Raw genomic sequence first — 24,348 nt, forward strand, 5'->3', positions numbered from 1 at the left:
TTTCCAAAAAGGCTAAACTTTCATTTTTTTCTTACATTTTTTGAATTTTCTAATTTTTTTTAGGATTTTCTGAATTTTCTATTTTTTTAGTTTTCTGAATTTTCTGATTTTTTAGGATGTTCTGAATTTTCTAATTTTTTAGGATTTTCTAATTTTTTATGAATTTTCTGTATTTTCTATATTTTTAGGATTTTCTGAATTTTTTATGATTTTTTTATTCCGGGTTGAACCAGACCAAATCGGTTCGGACCGACTTGGCCGGCGCCAGTCGATTCTCCGGCCGGAACGGTGCCAAAACGGCGCCATTTCCCTCCTCTTCTTTGTGGTATTTGGTCGAATATGTTGTGTGCATTATCCCTTTCTTTTCTATTCAACGCCGTGATTATAAACCTAATTCCAGCGACCATCTGATCAATCTAGCCAATCCAAAACCATCACTGAATGACACTCTACACATCCATATTCAATAGATCGTCATTGAACTTCCCTAAATCACTGATATTCAAGCTCAAACTTCCTTACTTAAAAATGGAAATGATATCCTAAACTAAGCTAAACTAATATTCAGATCAACAAACCAAGCGCCCTAGCCATTTCTAGCAATCAAAACAACAATCAAACACCAAATAGGATTAGAAACAATTAACTTGAACGGCCGTTGGCAATTGGAAAGCATTCCGACGAGGTTTGCGAGCTCTGGCGAGAATGATCATGGAGGCCGACTCATAGTTTTCACACAATCATAATCCAAAATGCATCAAATGACAAAATAAATGATTAGAAACATGTTTAAGGCATCATAAATCACAAAATCATAAGTAGAATTTCAAGATCACGCTGAATAAAACTCTGATCATCATTCTGGACTTTTGACAAACAGGTGGTTAATAAGGAAGCGTTTTTACCTTCTTCTCCGAAGCTTAAATCGGAAATTCTGAGCTGGACGTCAGCTATATGATGTTACACTGACACCTTCTCTTCGAACTGATTACCTTCACTTCGCCAAGAAGCTCCTTGATTGGTCAGAGGAGGCTTCGCCCCATCGCCGCCGGCCTTTCTTTCCCTCTTAGCAAAGGACTCCGGCAGGATTGCTAAGTGGGCCTCGAGCTCCGACTCTCCTTCGTCACTATCCTCCACATGCCAGAGCTTCTTGTATAGTTTGACAAGAGTCTCATCTTGTTCGGTCTTAACAAAGTCACTCTTCTTTATTCTTTTAGGCAACCTCCTCTTCAACATCGCCATCTTGGTTTTTATTTCACATGGCTCGTAAGAGTACTCGAAGATTACCTTATTATCTTGAATGAAAGTGTTAAAAACGAGGAAATTGTGTAGGCAATCCATTTTTTTCTGGTCTTGAAATTCAGCCATGATTCAGAGGAGTATGATCTGGTCCTTCGAGGACCATTAATGATTGCACCTCCTCCACTCCCCCCCTCTAATAATTGGAACCCCAGTCCCTTTGCCAGCATTCGTCACCATAAAGGATTGAAATGCAGCCGGATTCTTCTTCTTCAGCGTAGTCGTTGGGCACAGTTCCGATTTGAGGTAGCAGGATGTCAAAGGAGAATCGGCCATGAGATATGTGAGAGTGAGGGAGAGGTGAAGAGGATCTGAGGAATTTTAGAGAGAAAGAGAGAGGCGGGGATAGATGAATATGATAGTACTTTCGTCAAAAAAAGCCCAAAATGAAAATCAACTTTGACGCTCTAATGTTTGCCTTGTCTGTCTTGGACCACAGTCGTTTAGTCTTCTTCCTAGGGACTGACGGCTCGGCCCCATTGCCGCCGGCCTTTCTTGCCCTCTTACTAGAGGACTCCGGCGGGATTGACAGCTCTGCCCCATCGCCGCTGGCCTTTCTTGCCCTCTTAGCAGCGGACTCTGACGGGATTGCTGAGTGGGGCTCCAACTCCGACTCTCCTTTGTCGCTACCCTCCACATGCCAGAGCTTCTTGTATAGTTTGACAAGAGTCTCGTCTTGTTCGGTCTTAACAAAGTCACTCTTTATTATTCTTTTAGGCAACCTCCTCTTCAACATCGCCATCTTGATTTTTATTTCACATGGCTCATAAGAGTACTCGAAGATCGCCTTATTATCTTGAAGGAAAGTATTAAAAGCGGGGAAATTGAGTAGGCAATCCATTTTTTTCTATTCTTGAAATTCAGCTATGTTTTTTAGGAGCACGATCCGATCCTTCGAGCACCACAAATGATTGTGCCTCCTCCACTCCCCTCCTCCAATAGTTGGAACCCCAGTCTCGTTGCCAGCATTCGTCACCATGGAGGATTGAAATGAAACCGGATTCTATTTCTCCAGCGTAGTCGTTGAGTGCGGTTCCAGTTTGAGGTAGCAAGATGACAAAGGAGAATCGGCCGTGAGATATGAGAGAGTGAGGGAGAGGTGAAGAGGATCTGAGGAATTTTAGAGAGAGAGAGAGATATGAATATGATAGTACTTTCGTCATAAGAATGCCAAAAAAGAAAGGCTTAATTTCAAAAAAATGCATCAACTTTAAATTGAGGAATAATTCTGATCCAAATTTTTTTTTTGCCCCATAAAAACACACCAACTTTAGATTGAGAGATAATTCTGATCCGAACTTTTTTTTATCCCATAAAAAAGCATCAACTTTAGGTCGAGTGACAATTCTGTTTCCAAATTTTTTGTCTCATAAAATATCACCAACTTTCACCATGATCTCAAATCTGCCTCCTATTGACTTTCTGTCTGAAGTCACCATTGTTTGAAAAAAAAAGGTTATAGTGATGAGCTTGGTTAATCTCGTCCATGACATCTGCCGATAGGTAGTGGTTAGCTTCAGATTATGTCTAGCTAGAGAGATTTAATATGGAGATATTTTGGACTTACGGATGAAGTGAAGGAGACGAACAGTTTCACTGTTATTTTTCAAATTATGGCTCAGAGAATAAGACAATAAATATTACTTTAAGTCCAGTCAACAATCCATGCAAATTTTATTGCTAAAGTGGAATAGTCAAGTTAGATAATAAATTATTCTAAGTCAATAGTGGCCAGATTTGGGATTTAAGTGAAAGTTAGTGCTTTTTTAGAGACAAAGAAAAATTGAGGCCAGAATTGTCATTTGAGTTAAAGTTGATGTTTTTTTACGGGAAAAAAAAAAGTTCGAGCCAAAATTATCCCTCGACCTAAAATTTGTGTTTTTTTACGGAATAAAAAAAAGTTCGGATTAAAATTGTCCTTCTACCTAAAATTGGTAATTTTTTTTAATTAACCCCAAAAAGAAAATCAACTTGACGCTCTAAATTCTGCCTTTTTTGTCTTGACAGATGGTCATAACGTGATTTAGGGGGCCTCGACGCTTATTTAATTACTTAGCAGCATTGAATGCTAATCTAATTTCCATCCCCCCACTCTTTCTACCTTTTCAATTTTTACATTTAAACATCCTTCTTCTTTTCGTTGACGTTGGTGTTTTTGGTTTTAGAAGAGTTTCAAATTTTGCGTTATTACTTAATTTTCAAAATCAAGATGTTTGTAGTGTGATTTTCTATTTAATATAATAAAACATAGTGATTTTTCAATTTCCGTTTAATTTGTTTAAGGTAATGGTCATTTTTTCAATTCTTAGGCATTAAACTAATGACACACTTGATGACCAAAAAACTAAAATAAAAATTTCACCCACTCCCCATTGTATTTATATTCGAATATCAGATTCAATGAAAATTGTTCTCTCAATCTCTTCTTCTATATATTAAAAACGAAATGCCCAATAAAAAATTTTCTAGCCAAAAAAAAAGAATTTATAGTTAAGTTGCCCTTGAATATGTGTAATTCCACTATCAATATCTATGAAAGTGTATTTTAAATTAATCTAAATTGAGAAATTGTGAAATGAAGTCAACCCTATTTAAAAAAGATTTAACCAAAAAGAAGCTACCCAAAACTAAATCTCGCTCTAGGACAAACAAACAAAAAAAAAACTAAATCTTCGTCCGTATGGTATATATCGAATACTTTCCACTTCCTCCGTCTCCTGTCATTCCTGGGTTTTATTGGAAGTCAAAGCTCAACCTCTTCTATTTTATCGGGTTTTATTGGAAGGCCATAATTTAAAAGAATCAGCAACGAGTAAATTCGAAATTCCTTTAAAATAAAAAGTTTCCTTCAATACTTACTAGCTTTTAACATTTTGTTCAAAGCCTCTCCGGGCATAAATAAAAAGTTGAGAAGAGCATGTGCTTACTGGCTCTGGGCATTCAATACTTCTCAGGAAAATTGGTCAAGCACAAGGTCCAAAGCCCCTCTTCTGCTTCGTCTTCCTAGCAAGAAAATATTGTGTACCCCTAGTGATTACACCGCGGAATCGTCACAACTCTGAAATGGCGACACGTGCGCGAGGAACCCACCATGTGTCAGGAAGGCTCCACCTTGGAATCACTCGTTGGCACAGGCCAGAGGAGAGAGCAGCGGGAGAGAAAAATTTTGAACAAAAAGGTCTCCTCCTCTCTCTCCTCTTTCGCACTCCTCCCAGATCTCCAATTCTCTCTGCACCTCACGCCGCGCTGCCTCTGTCCATCTCTCTCTATCATTCAGCAATGGACTAGTTAAAGGTAACGTTAGCAGGATTGCATTCTTCATCAATCGACAATGTCAAAGTATACCCTCATTAGTATAATAAGTATATTGCATCGCCAAATTTTATTGAACATAAGAGGCAACAGGCTTGTTCATATTCACAATAGATAGAAAATACAGATGTTACCCAAAAAACAGGACAGGAAATTTTGACTACGTTGTATATCTGTTGATGCAAATCGAAAACCAATACCCAAATAGATGGTCTTGTACAAACACTACCTCGACAACAATATGGCAGAAATAAGACAAAACTGACCTGGTGATCTATATGAGCTCCCAGGGGGCAAATTCTATAAGGAGATCCTGCAACCTAAACTTCATCTGTTCTTTGGCCAGCCATTCGAGAAACAACATTGCGAATATAGTTCAATTGCAATGAGTTAAGATTACATGGAGCACAATCCCCCAAGAATTTTGACATTCGCAAGACTGACTACACTCTTCTCAAGATGGTCAAATAGAGAGATGATGTTCAACTGAACACAGAGAAGATCCACGAATTTCCCACTGACGCACCAAAGAAGTCGAAGCAAAACCCCACTGGCATTTGACTCTTTCATCGCTCTTTTCAAGGCAATTAGTAGGAAACAACGATACTACCCCGCTAGATCATCCCACATCACGATCAATCATCTCAAAAGCAACAAAATATCAGACAAAATGACCAGAGAAGGACGCCCAACACACACAGACTATCTTCTAGTTCAAGGAAAGGAACAAAAGAGACCAGGCATCATCCTTTGATTTTCAAGCTTCAAATGGCATTGGCGAGAGAACATCTTAGCAAAAAATGTGGACTGGATTCAACCAAAGAACAATTTCCGACAATGCGGGTCGATTCATCGGTGTTCACGAACTGCAGAGAAGATTCAAAAAAGAGAAAAAAAAAACGAGGTGGAGACGCCTAATGCGCACACTCCATCTTCTACTTCAAGAAGAGGAAGAAAAGAGACCATTGCAGCAGAAAATGTGGGCATTGCTGAAAGAACATCACAGCAAGAAACGTGGGCCGGCTTTGATCGAAGAAGAGAACAAATTTTCGACAATGCCCATTAACCAGCTTTCACGAACTGCAGAGGGATTACCTGCGCGTCAGAAGGCCAAGACGACTCGCCCATCTTCCTTCCAGATCGTTGTCCGAAACCGCAGCAAACGGGACAATGAACGCGAAACCTCGGCGGAGCATAGAGAGTTGTGCATATACACGCGGTCTCTGTCTGCAACTGAACGAGAGAGGGATGTAGCAGCGGTGGCAAAAGGGTTCAGAATCAATGGTGGAGCCGGTGGCGGTGGGTGAGGGGGGCAATCATCATTTGAAAAGAAGCAGAAGAGAGAGAGTTGCGGTCAGTCGGACGTCGCTCGTCGGAGGCAGCGTTGGTGTCGGCGCGAGGAGGCGGACCTCGGTCGTGGGAGGCAACGGACGTCGCTCTTGGGCAGCGGCGGACGTCGCTCGTCGGAGGCAGCGTCGCGTCGGCGCGAGGAGGCGGACCTCGGTCGTGGGAGGCGACGGACGTCGCTCGTGGGCAGCGGCGGACGTCGCTCGTCGGAGGCAGGGTCGGCGTCGGCGCGAGGAGGCGGACCTCGCTCGTGGGAGGCGACGGACGTCGCTCGTGGGCAGCGGCGGACCTCGGTCGTCGGAGGCGTCATCGGCGTCGGCGTCGGAGGCTGGAGCGGAGGCGGAGGCTAGGGCGTCGCTCGTTGGTCGTCGGAGGCAGCGCGGCGTGAGGTGCAGAGAGAATTGGAGATCTGGGAGGAGCGCGAAAGAGGAGAGAGAGGAGGACACCTTTTGTTCAAAATTATTCTCTCCCGCTGCTCTCTCCTCTGGCCTGTGCCGACGAGTGATTCCAAGGTGGAGCCTTCCTGACACGCGGTGAGTGCCTCGCGCACGTGTCGCCATTTCAGAGTTGTGACGATTCCACGGTGGAATCGCTAGGGTACACAATATTTTCTCCATCCTAGTTCGGCTCGAAGCTGACAAATATTCTTTTTCTCTCAAATTTAAAAAATATACCTCATCTTTTTAAATAATTACAAATTTACTATTTTGTCCTTCCCCTTCTTCCTCATCTTCTTTCATCTTTTGCCAAAGTTAATCATGTCCAAAGTAGATGTCATCTCTCTTGCTCAAGAGCAGCTTAAAACTTAACCGGCTCTTACTAATATGCCGCACCACCACCTCGGCCCTGTCGTCATCGGCGTCGCCGCCCTTCCTCTTCGCGGGCCGCGTCTTCGACGGTTGATGGCCAGCTTCTTCGTGCAAATTCTTGAACGTTGTTGTTGATTGTCCGATATTTTATCCTTCTGTTCATAAATAGGTGAGGTTTTTAGGTTTTGTAGCTGGGACACGCGCGACAAAAATTAATTGTCTGATCGACTGAGCTCCTGACTCCTAGTTGGGTCTTTTACCAGACCCGAGGAAAAGATTTGATGAATCTCCCGTCTCTCCTCTGCCCTCTCTCCTCTCCCATCGAAAGGTCATCTTTCTCTGCCACCGTTCATGAAAATAATTTTCCTTTGAGAGGTAAAATATCAAAATGGTAACCCCCAATTAAAATTTATTTTCAATTACGATAATTTGACCTTACATAGAAACAAAAAAATTAAAAGAAAAGAAAAGAACTGAACTGAACAAATTTGCCACCCGTCATTTTAAATTTAAATTAGATGATTAAGGCTTTGTTGGTTTAATGATGCACCCTAAATGCCTTAATCATATTATGGGACGAAAATAGCCTCTATTTCCTTATTGCCATTGATCGCCTTCATTCACCGGTCGTTATACATCCGAGCCAGTAATTGTACGTCCATGCCTAATAATGCTCACCTATTATTTCTCAATTCTTTCATGTTTTAAGCACTTATTTATGACTGACTAATTTAAAGACTTCGAATACACCAAGTGAAGGGATTTTGCACTTGATAATAGTCCTCCTTTCCCTGCAAATTCTTGAGCTGTGTGAATGGATTCATTCATTAACACATCCATCTTCTCTTTTCCAAGAAAGGCAGAGAGAGAGAGAGAATGGATGCAAGGAGATCGAGCACCTTGTCAATCAGAGACATCGTCGGCTCAATGTGAAACTCTTGTGGCTAAAGCAACCCACTTTATTCAAAAAGTCGGATCTCATCAATCCTACCGATTGCAAAAGCCAAGCAATCGAATAATAAAATCGATAGAATAAAAAAATAAATCGGACATCAAATTTACATGATTCGGTCATAATGACCTACGTTCACGGGAAGATCAGTAGCGAATTCCACTATAGATCAAGTGATACAACGAAGATTACAATCACACTCGGATCACTCAAACACTCTAAGTATTTCCCAAACCTCAATTATACTCAATAATTCGCGCTGTGTTTAGTTCCACAGTTTTCCGCGAAATAAATCTCTTAATCTCACGAAAGAATTAACACAAATTCTTATAACAAGATTTAATCGACTACAATATACTCGAATATCTTCATAGTGTAATTCACTAACAGAAGCTCTTCTTTAATGATTTTCACAAATAACATCTCTTTTTTTATTTATAAATTAGAAGTAGATCCAAATTAAGAAAACTCATTTTAGAAAAACTTCTCTAATTAAAAAATATTTTTTAATTAAGAAACAATTCAATTAGATAATTCACTTAAAATAAAAAATCTACTTAAAATAGGAAATTTTCCTATTTGAATACAAAATCGAAATATATTTTAACATTACCCTTGTGATTAACGAAGAGAGAGGGAGAAGAAGGAGAGAGGAGTAATTAACGGAGAGAAAAAGAGGACAGAACTGCGGTTTCAGTTTCTCGAAGAAAGCAAGCGCGTTGCAGGCTTTTGTTTTGGCTTTTTGCGAGAGGGGATTAAAGATCTTCACCAAGTTGGACGGACGAGAGAGATAGGGACGTTTCAGCAGCTCTGTCCCCTCTCTCTCTTCATTAATTAATCTCTCTCCCTCCGCGTCTTCTCCCTCTCTCTGTCCTTTCTTTTCAAAATTATTACCAGAACCTCACCGCATTCTTCAATATGTTGTTGTTTACTCGAGGCGAGTGAAGAATATTAGTTGTTCTACAATATGTAAGCATGTTTGTACTCGAGGCGGAATAGCACCTGAATATCTCCTTTGTTTTCTACTTTGCAAAAACATGTTGTTCTACAATATATGTATGCAAGCATTACAGTGCTACGGTATAAATGGTTTAAGCAAGCTGCTTTACATTGGATATGCTTGTTCTAGGCGCATTTATTGTAGCCCAAATTTCTTGGGCTAAGTGAGGCGTACGTACTCACTTAAGTCCTTGCCAACTTTCTTTAAAAGAATTTCTGGCCAAATTAAAATTGAAAAAAAAAAAAGAACGTATAGTAGTATAATTCAGTTGCCCTTGAATATGTATAATTCCACTATCAATTTCTATGAAAATGTATTTTAAATTCACCAAAATTGAGAAATTGCAAAATGAAATCAACACTTTTTCAAAATGGTTAAACCAAAAGAGAATCCAACCAAAACTAAAACTCCCTCCCTCCTGGTATACATACATCCAAATATCTTCATTTACTCCGTTTGTCATTCCTTTGTTTTATTAGAAGTAAGAGCGACGGCTCTTCCATTTTCCAGAGCAATTAATGAAAACGCCTGACCATCAATGGATTCCTTTTTATCTCAAGAATTTGATAAAATTGCTGTTTTGGACTTTTCGTTATTAAAATATTTTGAAAGATTCGTATGAATTTGAGTCAATTTGATCAATCTAGTACTCCAATGATTGAGAAATCTAAGAATAATTGATATAATTAGTGCAATTCAACTTGACCCATTCTAGATTAACATCCAATTTGATGAATTGAAGTTCAATTTGGTCAATTAGACTTCAATTAAATTCTTTAGTCTAGCTTGACAATGTAATTTAACTCAAATTAAAGACCATGATCAATTTGTGCTTGTATTTCAAATTGATTCAGCTTCTTCGTGCAAATTCTTGAACGTTGTTGTTGATTGTCTGATATTTTATCTTTTTGTTCATAAATAGGTGAGGTTTTTAGGTTTTGTAGCTGGGACACACGCGACAAAAATTATTTGTCTGATCAACTGAGCTGTTGACGGTTGGTTGGGTCTTTTACCAAACCCGAGGAAAAGATTTGATGAGTCTCTTGTCTATCCTCTGTCCTCTCTCCCATCGAAAGGTTGTCTTTCTCTGGCACCGTTCATGAAAATAATTTTCCTTTGAGAGGTAAAATATCAAATTGGTAAATACCCACTTAAAAATTATTTTCAATTACGATAACTTGACCTTACGTAGAAACAAAAAAATTAAAAGAAAAGAAAAGAACTTAACTGAACAAATTTGCCGCCCGCCATTTTAGATTTAAATTAGATGATTAAGGCTTTGTTGGTTTAACGATGCACCCTAAATGCCTTAATCATATTATGGGACGAAAATAGCCCCCATTTCCTTATAGCCACTGATCGCCTTCATTCACCGGTCGTTATACATCCGAGCCAGTAATTGTACGTCCAAGCGAAGGGATTTTTCACTTGATAATAGTCCTCCTTTCCATGCAAATTCTTGAGCTGTGTGACTGGGCTAGTTCATTAACACGTTCATCTTCTCTTTTCCAAGAAAGGGAGAGAGAGAGAAAATGGATGCAAGGAGATCGAGCACCTTGTCAATCAGAGACATCATCATCTCGATGTGAAACTCGTGGCTAAAGCAGCCCACTTTACTCAAGCGGTCGGGTCTCACCAATCCTACCCTTGTAATTAACGAAGAGAGAGGAAGAAGACGGAGAGAGAGTAATTAACGGAGAGAAAGAGAGGACAAAGCTGCTGTTTCAGTTTCTCGAGGAAAGCAAGTGCTGTGCAGGCTTTTGTTTTGGCTCTTTGCGAGAGGGGATTAAAGATCTTCACCAAGTTGGATGGACGAGAGAGATGGGGACGTTTCAGCAACTCTGTCCCCTCTCTCTCTCTCTCTATGCTGCTTTACATTGGATATGCTTGGTCTAGGCGCATTTTTTGTAGCCCAACTTTCTTGGGCTAGGCGAGGCGTACGTACTCACCTAAGTCCTTGCCAACTTTCTTAAAAAAAATTTCTGGCCAAATTAAAATTAAAAAAAAAGGAATGTGTAGTAGTATAATTCAGTTGCCCTTGAATATGTATAATTCCACTATCAATTCTATGAAAATGCATTTTAAATTCACCAAAATTGAGAAATTGCGAAATGAAATCGACCCTTTTTCAAAATGGTTAAACCAAAAGAGAATCGAACCAAAACTAGAACTCCCTCCCTCCGTCTGGTATACATGCATCCAAATATCTTCATTCACTCCGTTTTGTCATTCCTTTGTTTTATTAGAAGTAAAAGCTATAGCTCTTCCATTTTCCAGAGCAATTAATGAAAACGCTTGACCATCAATGAATTCCTTTTTATCTCAAGAATTTGGAAAAACTGTTTTTCGGGACTTTTCGTTATTAAAATATTTAAATTATATAGTTTTAGGAAAATCGGTCTGGAGTATGAGACTTTGGTACGACTTATTTCCTATGCAACTGCTGATGCCGTCTCCTTCCGTGTCAGACAGTCGGTGTCTCGACCCTCTTTTCTGTTCATGCATGGAAAAGAAACGCTTTTTGTGCTTTCACCTGCTTTTTGCTTGCTTCACCTTTCAATTGATCTTTTCCTTGGAATTCTGTTCGATTTCGGTACTCGAATTTCAAGGATTTAAAAAAAAAAAAATTTCGATGTAAAAAATGGTGGAAAGTAATATACACCAGGACAAGGTTGTGATAAATTTTAAACCTCCCGCCTCTCTATCATTAGACTAACCAAAATTGTTTTTATTTTTTTATGTTTTTATCAAGAAAATTGTTTTATTTGTTTATTTTTTGGCAGAGTAATATTAGGGGTTGATGTGCAAGTCGGACGATTGGCCCAGACCGGTTTTTCCCTAAAACTATCAATTTAAATATTTTTATAATGAAAAATCCAAAAAAAATCCCAAATAATAAAAATAATAAAAAATTAATTGAGGAAATTTATTTGATGGTCAGACGTTTTCGATATTTTTTGCTTCCGAATGACCATTGAATTGGTTACACCATAAATTATACGTCCCCCTAATGCTCACCTATTTCTCGATTCTTGTATGTTCAAGCACTACTTACTTATTCATGACTAAACTAATTAAAGTCTGATAGTACACCAAGCAAAGGGAATTTTCACTTTTCACGATCATTGTTGTTTTTTATAGCAAATGTGTCCTGGTAAAGCTCGATATATAAACATTCTTTCTTACCATCAAGAAAATGAATAATTCATTCTTATCTCGATAACATTCATAAATCCCTCTTTTCACACAAATTCTTGAGCATTTGTTGTCTTATTAGTTGGAAAAAATATTAGATAATATGAAAAAAAAAATAACAATTGTAAAAAATTTATTATAAAAGATGAGAAAATAAGATTAATTGTCTAAGACATGCAAGCACTATCTTTAAGGATAATTCCACCCCTCGAAGTATGAAACTCGATGTGTAATGCTTTAGCAGCTATCTTCTCAAGATACAACAGACATTCTTCATTACTCCGCACTGAATATTAGAAGCAACAGAAATGACGTTATGTGTATAACACAATAAGGAAAGGAAAAACACGTAATGAGATAAGAAAAGAGAAATAAGGATATTCTAGTGTTGATATATCAATATCACTTTCCAATTTTGTTCAAAGTAACTATTTATACGTAAAGAAAGAGAGAGCCATTTGGAAACTGTTATAAATCAATTGGTAATTAAAGAAGAACATGACCATTATATAGCCATTATAAAATAATGAAGAGTTTATGAAGAAATAAATTAAACATTACAAAACATTATAAAGCTATTAGTGGGATGGCGGAAGGACCAATTCATATTGCCGTTGCAAAACTATTACAAATTTACGACGATAAAAACCGTTACAAAAAAAATCGCTTTCAATATTTTAAAACTATAGAAATATCCAACAATTCCCCACATATTTCAAGAGGTTTTGAAAAGAAAAAATATAAATAAAATAATGTTGGATTATTAGAGCATAATGCATCGGAACCGGTGCTTGTTAGGTTATGAACCAGCGCTAAAAAGAATGAAATATAATTCACAAAGGTATTGGTAAAGTTTGAAACTTTTATGAATCAACAATTTCTTTTGTGAATCATAATTTTCACCACTCACATTACACCCCCCACAAGGTTTGTCCTTCAATGTGGTTTTGCTTTAATAGGCCATTCGTGTGTTTGGTTTATTCATAAGTGCTCTAAAGATTATCGCTCATAATTCTCATAGAAGTGACCTCACTCCACACTTATATAGGTGATTCCATCAAGTGTAATCTATAGTTTAATACATCACCAACAATGACTATGAAATTCATTAAGAGCTTAGCTCAACCTCTTTTTCACTGCAGTCTTGCACTATTCTCACCTTAGGGGGATACCAATTTTACTAGATCATCACTATATGAACGAGTGACTTATTATTACCCAGATAAATCTAATTTATGGGATTGTCAATCATATAGGTTGGGTTACCATAATTGTTGATTTTCTTCAACTAGCTTGTTCCATTCCCCTCGATGTATATAGTCAGAGGATTGGCCAAAATCACTTCTGACTTTACGTAATTGATGGATATAATTTCATCTTTAAGCAATTGTTTTACCACATCATATCTCAACTGGATGTATCTCTTTTTACCATGAAAAGTTTCATTCTTTGTGTTGACTATTGCCTCTTGGCAATCACAATGTCTGGATAAAGAAGGTGTCGTTTCATTCCCAAAGGAACATTTGCTAAGAAGTTTCTCAACTACTCAACCCCATTTTAAACATAATTCTGAGAAGAATTTTCTCTTTTCCAAGAACTTGAGTAGGCCTTGAATCACCAAGAAAAATATTTTCTTCTCATTCCCTTACTATAATGGAGGAGGATAAAGAATTATGTTTTTACATACATGGTTAGTAGAACCTCATCATACCACTCGTTCTTTTATGTTAACCACAATATTAGCTTGGGACATGATCGTGGTTATTACGTCACCAAATCATTTGCTTCAAGCAAGTCGACTTTTGGTTTAGTAGGATTATCATTTCCTGCACAATTTTATTTGGATGATTTCCAAACCACAGTTCTCCATCAAGGTGAACACATATCCATTATCAAATTTTGTCTCGTTCAAATCTATGCTTTCATGACCACAAGAAGATCAAAGCAACCTATGGACACAATAAGCAGTACAAAAAATGTCATAACTAGTAACATAGTCCATCAATTTGTCCACAAAGTAGCCAACCGTCGCCATTGTCATGTATATTTGCTAAAATTGTCCTACCTTAACAGACACAGATGCAACTTGTTATGAACACTGCACTGGAATGACCAGAACGTGGACATCACTTTACAAACAAATTGAGCATTGAATTCAAGTGTTCTTACAAGTTACAAGCAACAACATGTTGAGCAAGCTGCTTGGAGATGTCATATTCTTCTTTAGGCAGCTCAAGTGACACATTTCTCAGAACTTCCTGAAGTTCCTTAAAGTTTTTCACCATCTTTTTATTAGTGAAATTACCTTACTTAATATCTCAATGCTCATTTCATCACGGTAGAAATTTACGTTGCACATATGTAATTCACAAACTACGTGATGAGTACGCACACATTTTTCTACAAAAGAAAGTGACCTTGAGCTCATTTAAGCCCGAATTCTTTGAATAAACAGTGAAAAAAAGTGCAATTCTCGAGAAACTTTTATATGTAAAGAAACTTGACGTTGAAAATACATATACCGTGAGTTTATATATTTGCGAGGCTTTTCGTTCAGCTTTTAATGCTAGGTTTTCAGCACATGCACACACTCATGAACATACATACCATCAAGGAGCGCGGCAATCAAGGCAATAACGTAGTGACATCACACAAGTGGATTTTGCCTGTACTTGGGCGGAGACAACACTGTGGACTCTTTAATAAATCAAAGAGTTGAGACTCAAGCTTGCCTTCATTAGCAAATCTATGATGGACGCCGATTAATTTTGCCTACCTCAGGATCATTGCCGCCACTCACCAGCCACCACACATAGAGAGGGTTCTGCAAGGGATTGGGCGTTGGCCAGAACGGAACATCCATGCTGGAGGCAAATTAGCGATCGAAGTCGTGAGGAATTCAATATGGGCTTGAATTGAAGCCAACATGAAATTTGCGAGTTTTTGGGTGAGTAAAAATAGAGGTGGAGAGCAACGTGCCGCATGTGCTCTTCTTCATCAACGTGGCGTTGGGAAATTGTTGGCCGACGTGTGTGACTGACGCATAGGGAGTCTCAATCCACACAGTGACAGCGCTATTCAGAAGCTCTTTAGTGAAATTTGTTGACCCATTTTCATTAGTGCGTGGGCGTTTCATCTAATATATATGGTTTGGCTAGAATTAGTGTTGAATGTCAAAACTTCAAGTTCATGGGGTTTTTTTTTTCTTTTTGCAGTGATCATATTGATAGGAATTAGGTGTTTATCGATGTGATGCACAAGTATATAGTAGTCGACCGTACAGTAAATCTTTCAAATAAAAAGAATCTACGAGGGGACTTTTGATATTTATTTCACATTCATGGGTGGACTTCTCTACAAACACACATCTAAACTCTACAAAATTCGAAATCTTTTGAATCGTTAAAATTGCATGTTGTTTTTTTTTTTTTGGCTAAATCGAACCTTCCATTGCATAAAAAAAGTACAATAATACACAGAAGAGTTAGAGCCTACATCAACACGATGAATTAAAGAAGACTCCGCTAACACTAAGTTTTTTACTCTAGGTGGGAGATCGTTAAAAAAGAAAGATGAAGCATTTCCTAAATGATAAAAAGCCCAATTTTGCAAGCTCATGAGCAACAACATTACTAGATCTGTTGATCCACTTGAAACTCCATTCTGGGTTGTTGCTGAGAAGTAAGCGAGTGTCCGAGACGAAAGGATGAATACACCAAAGACAAATGCCCTTTTGTTGAATAGCATCAATTAACACCTTACAATCACTTTCAAAAACCGCTTTGTGGATGCCGAGGGATTGAGCAGCTTTGCATGCGAGAAGAAGAGCTGCAGCTTCCACTTCCACTGGCGAGTTCCATCTTCCTCGTCTTGTCCACGCTTGGACAGCTGAGCCTCTATACGATCGTGTAATAATACCTATGGCACCTCTGTTATCTTTCCACGCACCATCTACATTAAATTTCAACTCTTGGTTTGATGGAGAAATCCAAGAGTTTGACCTTACCCCAATAAAATCCGGTTTCTCGCTTAACCTAACTTTGTCCTCCCTCTTGAACATATTTGAATATTCCAAGAAATCTTGTATGATCATCTGAATCGCGTGGGAAGGCACTGGAATAGTCTGATCATGTAGCTTTGCATTCCTGTAACGCCACATTATAGTGCAAAGAATTACTGCATAAAGGGTGAAGAGCTTGCAATCCACTCCCGTTGTCTATGCTATTTTTCCTGGATCAAGAAAGTAATTCACCATCTCTTCCGGAGACCTGAAGTTCCAAGTAGACGAGATAATACCCCATGGGCTTTGTCTCCACAAAATTTGGGCTAGAGGACATCTTGTGAACAAATGTACTGAATTTTCCTCCGAAGCTCCACACAACGGGCAAGAGGGGTCTGGGATATGGATCAATTGAAACAAGTTAGCTCGACAAGGTAAAACGTTAGACACTATTCTCCACAACATCATTTTGTGTCGCTCATGAGCTCTAGCTTTCCAGATTTTGTTCCAAATCCCATTATTGTTACCATTTTCATTTTGCAACTTTATGAGTTTGTAAGCAGATTTAACAGAAAACACTCCATCGATAGTTGGATGTCAAATCAGTTTATCTACCCCAATGGAGTTTGGCACATGGATCTGAAGGATGGCTTGTATTGAGGTTGGGCAAAATGTCTGATTTAGACTTAATATATCCCAAGTTTTTGTCCATGGGATAAAGAAGCTTTTTATCTTTCTGTGCTTCAAAGCAGGGTCTGGATCAATAAAAGAAGGCATATGAATTGAGACATTAGGAATCCAGGGGTGATTTCCGACCTCGATCGACTTTCCATCCCCTATTTGATATAGAGTTCCCAGATTAAGTATTTCTCTGGTATCTATTATTGCCTTCCACAGAGGAGAGGCTGATGCCTTGACCTTGTGATTCCAGAAATTTGAGGTTTGCAGATATTTCCCTTCAAGTACTCGAACCCATAACTTGCCTCTATCTTGGATCATTCCCCAACCGAGCTTCAAAAGCAAAGTATTGTTGAAGTCCCTATTCTGCCGAAAACCCATTTCTCCACTCTTCTTGTTTCTACACAGAGAATCCCAACATTTAGGTTTAAAATATCTGTTTTTCTCGGTTGGCACACCTCACCAGAATTTCCTTATAGAGGCATCGAGTCTGTTACCAGTACTCCGAGGTAGCCGACTAGATTGCATAGCATAAATTGGTGTGCTCTGAACAACCGATCGAATATATGTTGCTCTCCCCGCCCAAGATAGTGTCTTTCTTTTCCAGGAGTTAAGTTTATTGTCAACCTTTTGTTCAAGGAATTGATATTTTGTCCTACTTTTTCCAGGATTGAAGAGGGGATTTCCAAGATACAGTGATTCAGGATCTGTCTTTCGCATGTGGAGCTCATCCATACAAAACTTTTTCATGCCCACATAAGTATTTTTAGAAAAAAAAGACCGACGACTTCTGATGATTCAAGCTTTGACCTGACCACGAGCAATAAATTTCAAGGCATTCCTTTAGTGCTCTCACTTGATGTTTAGTGGCTCCAACAAATAACAACAAGTCATCGGTATACATAAGGTGAGTTAAAGGCAGACTTTTTCGCCCTACTCTTATACCTGTAATAATCTTCGGATCCTCTGTTCTAGATAGAATTCTGGAAAGAAGTTCAGTATATATCACAAATAGGTATGGCGAGATAGGGTCACCTTGTCGAAGTCCCTTCTGAGGTTTAAAACTTCCCGCCAGTCTACCATTAATGAGAAGAGAATAATGAACCGATGATACACATATTTTTATGAGTCTGTAAAAGTGAGACGAAAACCCAGACTATAGAGTATTGCATCAAGTATATTCCAATCAACTCTATCATAAGCTTTTGACATATCAACCTTGACTCCCATGAATGGACTCCCCTTTCTTTTCTTCCTCATGGAATGTAAGATTTCCTGTGCAATTACGGAATTCTCTTGAATGCTTCTGCTCGGAACAAAAGCTGATTGCTGAGGTAAAATGATACGACTGAGGAACCCTTTCAGTCTATTTACCAACAACTTAGAGATAAGTTTATAGCTCACGTTGCATAGACTTATGGGCCGAAAATGGTTAAAGGTGTGTGGATTATGAGTTTTTGGGATGAGTACTATAAAAGTATGATTGAGAAGATGAGGCAACTGACCTGTGTTAAAGAAATGTTGCACAAATTGGACAATATGGGCCTTCACCACTTCCCAGCATTTCGTGTAGAAAATAGCATGGAATCCGTCTGGGCTTGGTGATTTAAGAGGGGCCATCTCTTTCAAGATGCTATATATTTCATCCTCAGTTGGAATCGCCAAAAGATCCAAGTTTTCTTTGTCAGAAACTACCTTAGGGAAGAGTTCCCTAATGAGAGGGTGTGGATCAAGTGATGGTCCCGAGAAAATCTCTGTATACTTGGATAAAAAGAAGTTTTTAATCTCATCTATACTCGTAAGCCATTGGCCTCCATCATCCTGAATTGCGAGGATACAATTTTTGCGCCTTCTGATGGTTGTAGAAAGATGGAAGAATTTGGTATTCCGATCACCCTCCTGTAGCCATGATTGTCGCGATTTTTGCTTCCATATCATCTCCAATCTCTCCCATTGCTCGTTAATAGCCACCTTGATTTCTTTTTCCCTCCTGCTATGATCTTCTGAAGGGTCATCACTTTGAATGGAATCAAGTGCTACCATCAATTCCTTGAGTCGTTGTTGGCAAATACCAAAATGCTCCTTATTCCACCTTTTGAGAGTTGTTTCTGTCGATTTCAGCTTCCTATGCCATGTGGTTAATGAATTGCCTACCACATTATTGTTCCAAGCCTTTTCCACTTCATTAACACAAGTTGAGTCCTTTAGCCATGCAGCTTCAAATTTAAAAGGACGTTTCGAGTTATCCTCATTAGAAGTTGAATTCAGCAAAATAGGAGAATGATCCGAGTTTACCACCGGCAAGTGGACAACCCCTGCTCGAGGGAATTTCTCACACCATGATGTCGAACAAACTGCTCAATCAAGTCTTTTCCGAACGCTTGCAAAGCCTTCTCTGCTATTTGTCCAAGTATAAGGTTTGCCTTTGAACCCAAGATCAACACAACCCAATGCATCCATAAAAATCTACCAGAAAGTGACGAGATGGGCTCGGACCCCTTCTGTTGGACGCCTCATAGCCATAGATAGTCTCATTGAAGTCACCAATACCAACCCAGTCTTCCCCCAAGTTTTGAACCCGGCTTGTGAAGTCTTCTCAAAACACTCGTTTAAGCCCACAATAAGGAGGTGCATACACCAACGAAAGCCACCACAGTTGTTCGGGATTTTCTTTGTTAGAAACCTCTGTATGGATTTGGTTTTTGTCTGCAAAGGAAAATGATAAAGCTACAGGATCTTTCCACGTGACTGCTAAACCTCCCGCATTATTTTCCGCGGGAATAGAGAAGGACCGAGTAAATCCAATCCTTCTTGTAATAGTTTCTATCTGTCTAGTATCACATTTTGTCTCAGATAGAAACACAATATCGGGGTTATAAGATCGGCATGTGGCCTTCATCTCTCTCATTGTCGAGTTTCCAGCAATGCCTCGACAATTCCATGCTAAAATATTCATGGCTACAATGGGCACATAACTTGGCTTGCCTTCAGAATTCCACTTCTTTCACCTGACTTGGTGCTTACGGGTCTTGCGCTGTTCAGCGATGCAGGTAGATAACCACTGGATCACCTACTCAGCAATACCTTCATCTCATCAAGAATTTGCTCTCTAAATGGATATGACAAATGTCCAAACCCGTCTGAATTTTGCTCTCTAAATTTATGCAAGATCATCGCATAATAAGTACATGGATTTGACCACTTTCCCTCAGGCAGTAGACACTAAGGGAGAGGAAGACTCCCAAATAGGGAGATGGAAGCTCTCGGGAGAGAGAGCAGCGAAATGTTTTCTTTATCTTTAACACTGATCTAACTTGAGCATAACGTCGAACAGATGGTGAGCAGGGATCAAGAAAAGGATATTGAACATTTTTAGGACTTGAACGCAGATCTAGAACCAAAGAAAATCACCAGGTAAAGCTCGACATCAGACACCAACTCAACTCAGTTGGAAACAAAACGCTCAAGAACCAGAGAAACCAAATTCGGTTCTTCCATGAAACAGAAACGGAGCGAAAGGGGTTCGTGGGAGCAGGGGGGAGGTGTTTTGTGAAGCTATCACCAATGGGATAGCAGAGATTGAGGTTAGGATGTGGAATTGAAGGGAGCTACCACAAAGAGGCTATAGTAAAGCTACCACAAAAAGGGTAGAGACAAGCTCTATGAGAGAGCAGAGAAAAGCTCTACGAGAGAGCAGAGAGTTCCGAAAGAGAGGAGCAGTTTATTGGTAAAGACGGTTATGGTTCGGAGAAAGTACTGCTTTAAAAAAAAAATTGCATGTTGTTGCAATCTGAGAAATATGTACCACTGAGTTCAATTGGATGAAGCTTAATCCTCGCAAGTTTCGATTTCTTCCCATTTGGATTGGCCTTGAAACAGGTAATGTCAACTAGAGAGGAACTTTTCTTTTCCCCACTTGATACTGAGCCTAGCAGCACACATGCGATTCATGCGTGGATTTAGACGGTTTCCCATATGAACTTTTCTTGAAAATATTTAAGTGTCTCACCGATCTCACTAAATGTCTTTTATCTAATAAATGGGTTCACGCCTTTTTAAAGGGGGATACGAACATATTATACAAATGAGATTAGATTGAACAGGAGATGAATTAGGTAAGATCATGCAAAGCTTGGGTTTTTGGTTTCTGTCTTGCATTGTTTTGAAATGGTCCTTTGGTGGTAATGGATACTAGACTGGCTAAAGGTTACTTTGCTCTCGTTGTTTAAAGGTGTAAGTGCATTTGACCACCGCTAGATTCGTAGTCGATTTATCTTGAGAAAAGCCATGGACATATAGTGCAACAAGGACACAAAACCTTGCTAATGTATGTTAGTATGAGTTGGAAGATGTCTTTTAATATCAGAATTTGAAACAAATGCTGGTTGCTTTATTGAGGTTGAGGTTGCTTGACCACTGCTAGATTCGTAGTTTTAGAGGTGTAAGTAACGACAAAAAAAAAAGAAATCATATATGTAAAAGTAAGTTCCATTTTCCATGCACATGCACTCTGGTCTGTGTAATCGTTAAATCGACGCAAACCGGAGTGCATCTAGCTCTTCGACTTTCCCACAAGAAAGGGACTTGAAATTGCATGTGTGATTCGAACGAGGTTCATGGCTGAGTGGTGCATCGTGCCTGTGCATCGAGTTGTGCCTTGCCTCGTGCCCGTGCATCGAGTCCCTGTGCCTTGCATTGTGTCTGTGCATCGAGATTGTGTGCCTTGTGTCGTGCCTGTGCATTGTGCCCATTGTCGCACCGCGCTTTTCCTACCCTGAGTGCGCGAGGAGGTATTCGCGTTCATTTTTTAAATGATTAGGTGTTTGATTATTAAACGAACGAATATCTCTCCCTGACCATACCTCACGAGACAGCAAGTACTTATTGTTTTGTTTTCTATTTAGCTTATGTTTGTTTTGGAGTCGCCACTAGTCCTTATCGGTCTACTAGAAGCCTAATCGAGGTAGGGAGAATTACCCCGATTCCTACAAACTAGAGATTATATCGGTAAGGGGATTTGGTTACGTTACCGATCCCGATATTGAGATCCCTACCGCCCTTTCGGTACCTAAAACGATTCGAAGTGTCTAAACGTGTCATACGATTTTTCAAGGCTTATCTACTAATTCTAACCATTCTAATTGGGGAGGAATCAATCAATAAAGAAATGCGCAACCAATTCAAATCACAAATAACAATCCTAATATCGTCCCTAAAATAAAAATCAATCAAAACAATCAAACCCTAGTGAAGCCCTAATGGCTTGTTCATTTTTAAAGATTGTGCTGGTTTTTTTGTGTTTTAGGGGTTAAGTCCCCTTTTGGGGGTTAAGCCCCTTTTAGGGTTTTTTAGGGGTTAGGCCCATTTTGTCCCTAAACTAAGGAGTCCTCAAAAGAATCCCTTGTGCACCCCCAAAAAATTATAATTTTACTCAAAATGGGTGGCCACAAGTACTCTGAGTCATTCTGTGAATTTTTGAAATTTTTTATTTTTATTTTTTGGAAATTTTTTTATGATTTTCTCACTTCCCAGAAACCCAAATTTTGATTTTTAAAATTTTAATTTTTTTTTGATTTTATGAATTTTTTAATTTTTTTAGATTTTCTGTAATTTTTCTAATTTTTATGGATTTTCTGGAAATTTTCTGATTTTTCTGAATTTTCATGATTTTTCTGAATTTTCTGGAAATTCTGGAATTTCCCTAATTTTTCTGGAATTTCCTAATTTTCAGATTTTTTTATATTTTCTGATTTTTTTATTCATTTTTTATTTCGGGACCGAACTGGACCGAGCCGATTTAGATCGGCACCGATCGGTGTTCTGGTGAGAATGGTGCCAAAATGGCACGGTTTTATTTCTTTTTCATTTTGGCATTTCATCAAACACCTTCTATGCATTATGTTTGTTTTTACATTTTCAGGGCCGCCACTTTGGGCCAATCTCCGACGATCCTCCGATCATATTCCTACCACCCCAAGTGGTCCTAGATCAACTACATACTACCCTCTAACCACCTAACTCCATCGGACCGCCGCCGGACCACCGCCGGCCGGCGAAAACTAAGCCTAAAAACTATAGCCTAAAACTGAACTAACCTAGCTTATTTAATATCCAATTCAGCAATCAAGTCGTCCTATCCATTTATAATCAATCAAACATGTATTTGAACTTAAAATGAGCAGAATGGACTAACTTGAATGGCTTTTGGCCATGAGGAGACGCTTTGGCAAGGTTTACCTATTCCTACGAGGGGTTTTGTAGGCCGACTCAATGCAATTGCCAAATCACCGATCCAAAATGCATAAACCGAACAAAAAATGGATTAGAAACTTGAATAAGCAATTAATAAGCATAATAGAAGCGAGCACATTCAAAGACAATGCATGTATCAGCTCGGGCGGTCATTTTGGCATTTTATCAAACATGTAAGGTATGACTGTGAAGAGTTTTCACCTTTGATGTTAGGAACCAAATCTGAAATTTTGAGTCAAACGATCCCCGTAGAACGGTCGTCCTAAACTTCCTCTCCAAGCCCATGGCTTTTGTTTCTCCAAGAAAGCCCTAGATTGGCTGATCGGAGCTCGACTTCAGAGCTTCCCGATCAGCCCTTCTCAGTGCACCTGGGGAGGAGGTCCTCCTTGAATGGTCGATTCGCCGGCGCCATTCCGTCAGAAAGGTGCCGGTCACTCGATCCAAGAGACTTCCACTCTCCTTTCTCTCAGTTTTTCACTTTTTTCCTCTAGATTTCTCTCTCTCTCTCTCTCTCTCTCTCTCTCTTTAGCATTCAGTCAAGCAGGTTTTGTGTTGGGAAACTGGCTTTCCTGCCCTTTTTCTTCACTTCGCCGGGGCTGTCCCGGGCTCTAACCGATTCCCCAGTCGGTTAGGTCTGTTGGGGATGGACAGCTGGAGATTCTCTAGCTGTCCATTCCCTTTGACATGTGCTAGATGTGACATCCCCAAATTTGGATCTCGGTGGCCAAAGGTACGAGTGATCAATTAGGCAAATAATCCGAGTCGAGGGTTGGTAATGGAATGGACAATATGGTCCGAACGAGTATACTGAGGGTTGGTCATGGTTTGATCGAAAGATTGTCCATGAATTGACCTAGGGATCGACAGTGGAATGACTCCCTACTCACGCAAGACAATTAGAGTGATATGATTGTGGATTGACCCTTCGACCATAAGGGCCATTAGTGGAACGGTCCAGGATAGTTATGGATCAGTACTGAGTCAGCATGTGTCGGTCGCGGGTGATACCGTACGGCCATGCATCGATCACAGATGACCATGAGTTAATTCCGAGGTACTGAATTCCATGAGGCTACATGACAATCGAGGGTCGACTATGGTGTTACATCCCGATTTTGGGCCTGGGAAGCCGCAGGTAAATTGTAATATCCTCAATTTCAGTCCCTGGAAATGGCTATGGTTTAAGTTTGATGGTTTTCCAATCAGAACTAAATTATTTTCTCTTGTTTTGGAAAACCCAGTTTCGGATCCTTTGTATCCCTTCATTTTGTTATTTTTGGGGAGACTTTTGTGATCCGAATTTCAGAATACTTCCTTCTTGAAAGTTGTTCCAAACATCTTGAAGTTTTACATACTTTAATTTCAGAATTTTTGGAGTTGATATGAGTGGTACGATGGACTGATTTTCGGACCGTGTGAAACTGCCCAGAATGGGTATTTCGGTGATGTTCACACCGTATTTATTTTCTACAAGCTTTTATGGGCCGATTTTGGAAAAGTTTCC

Source organism: Syzygium oleosum, unplaced genomic scaffold, assembly GCF_021117445.2.
Source record: "Syzygium oleosum isolate NSW1041296 unplaced genomic scaffold, Sole_v2.1 Sole_v2.36, whole genome shotgun sequence".
Taxonomy (NCBI): Eukaryota; Viridiplantae; Streptophyta; class Magnoliopsida; order Myrtales; family Myrtaceae; genus Syzygium; species Syzygium oleosum.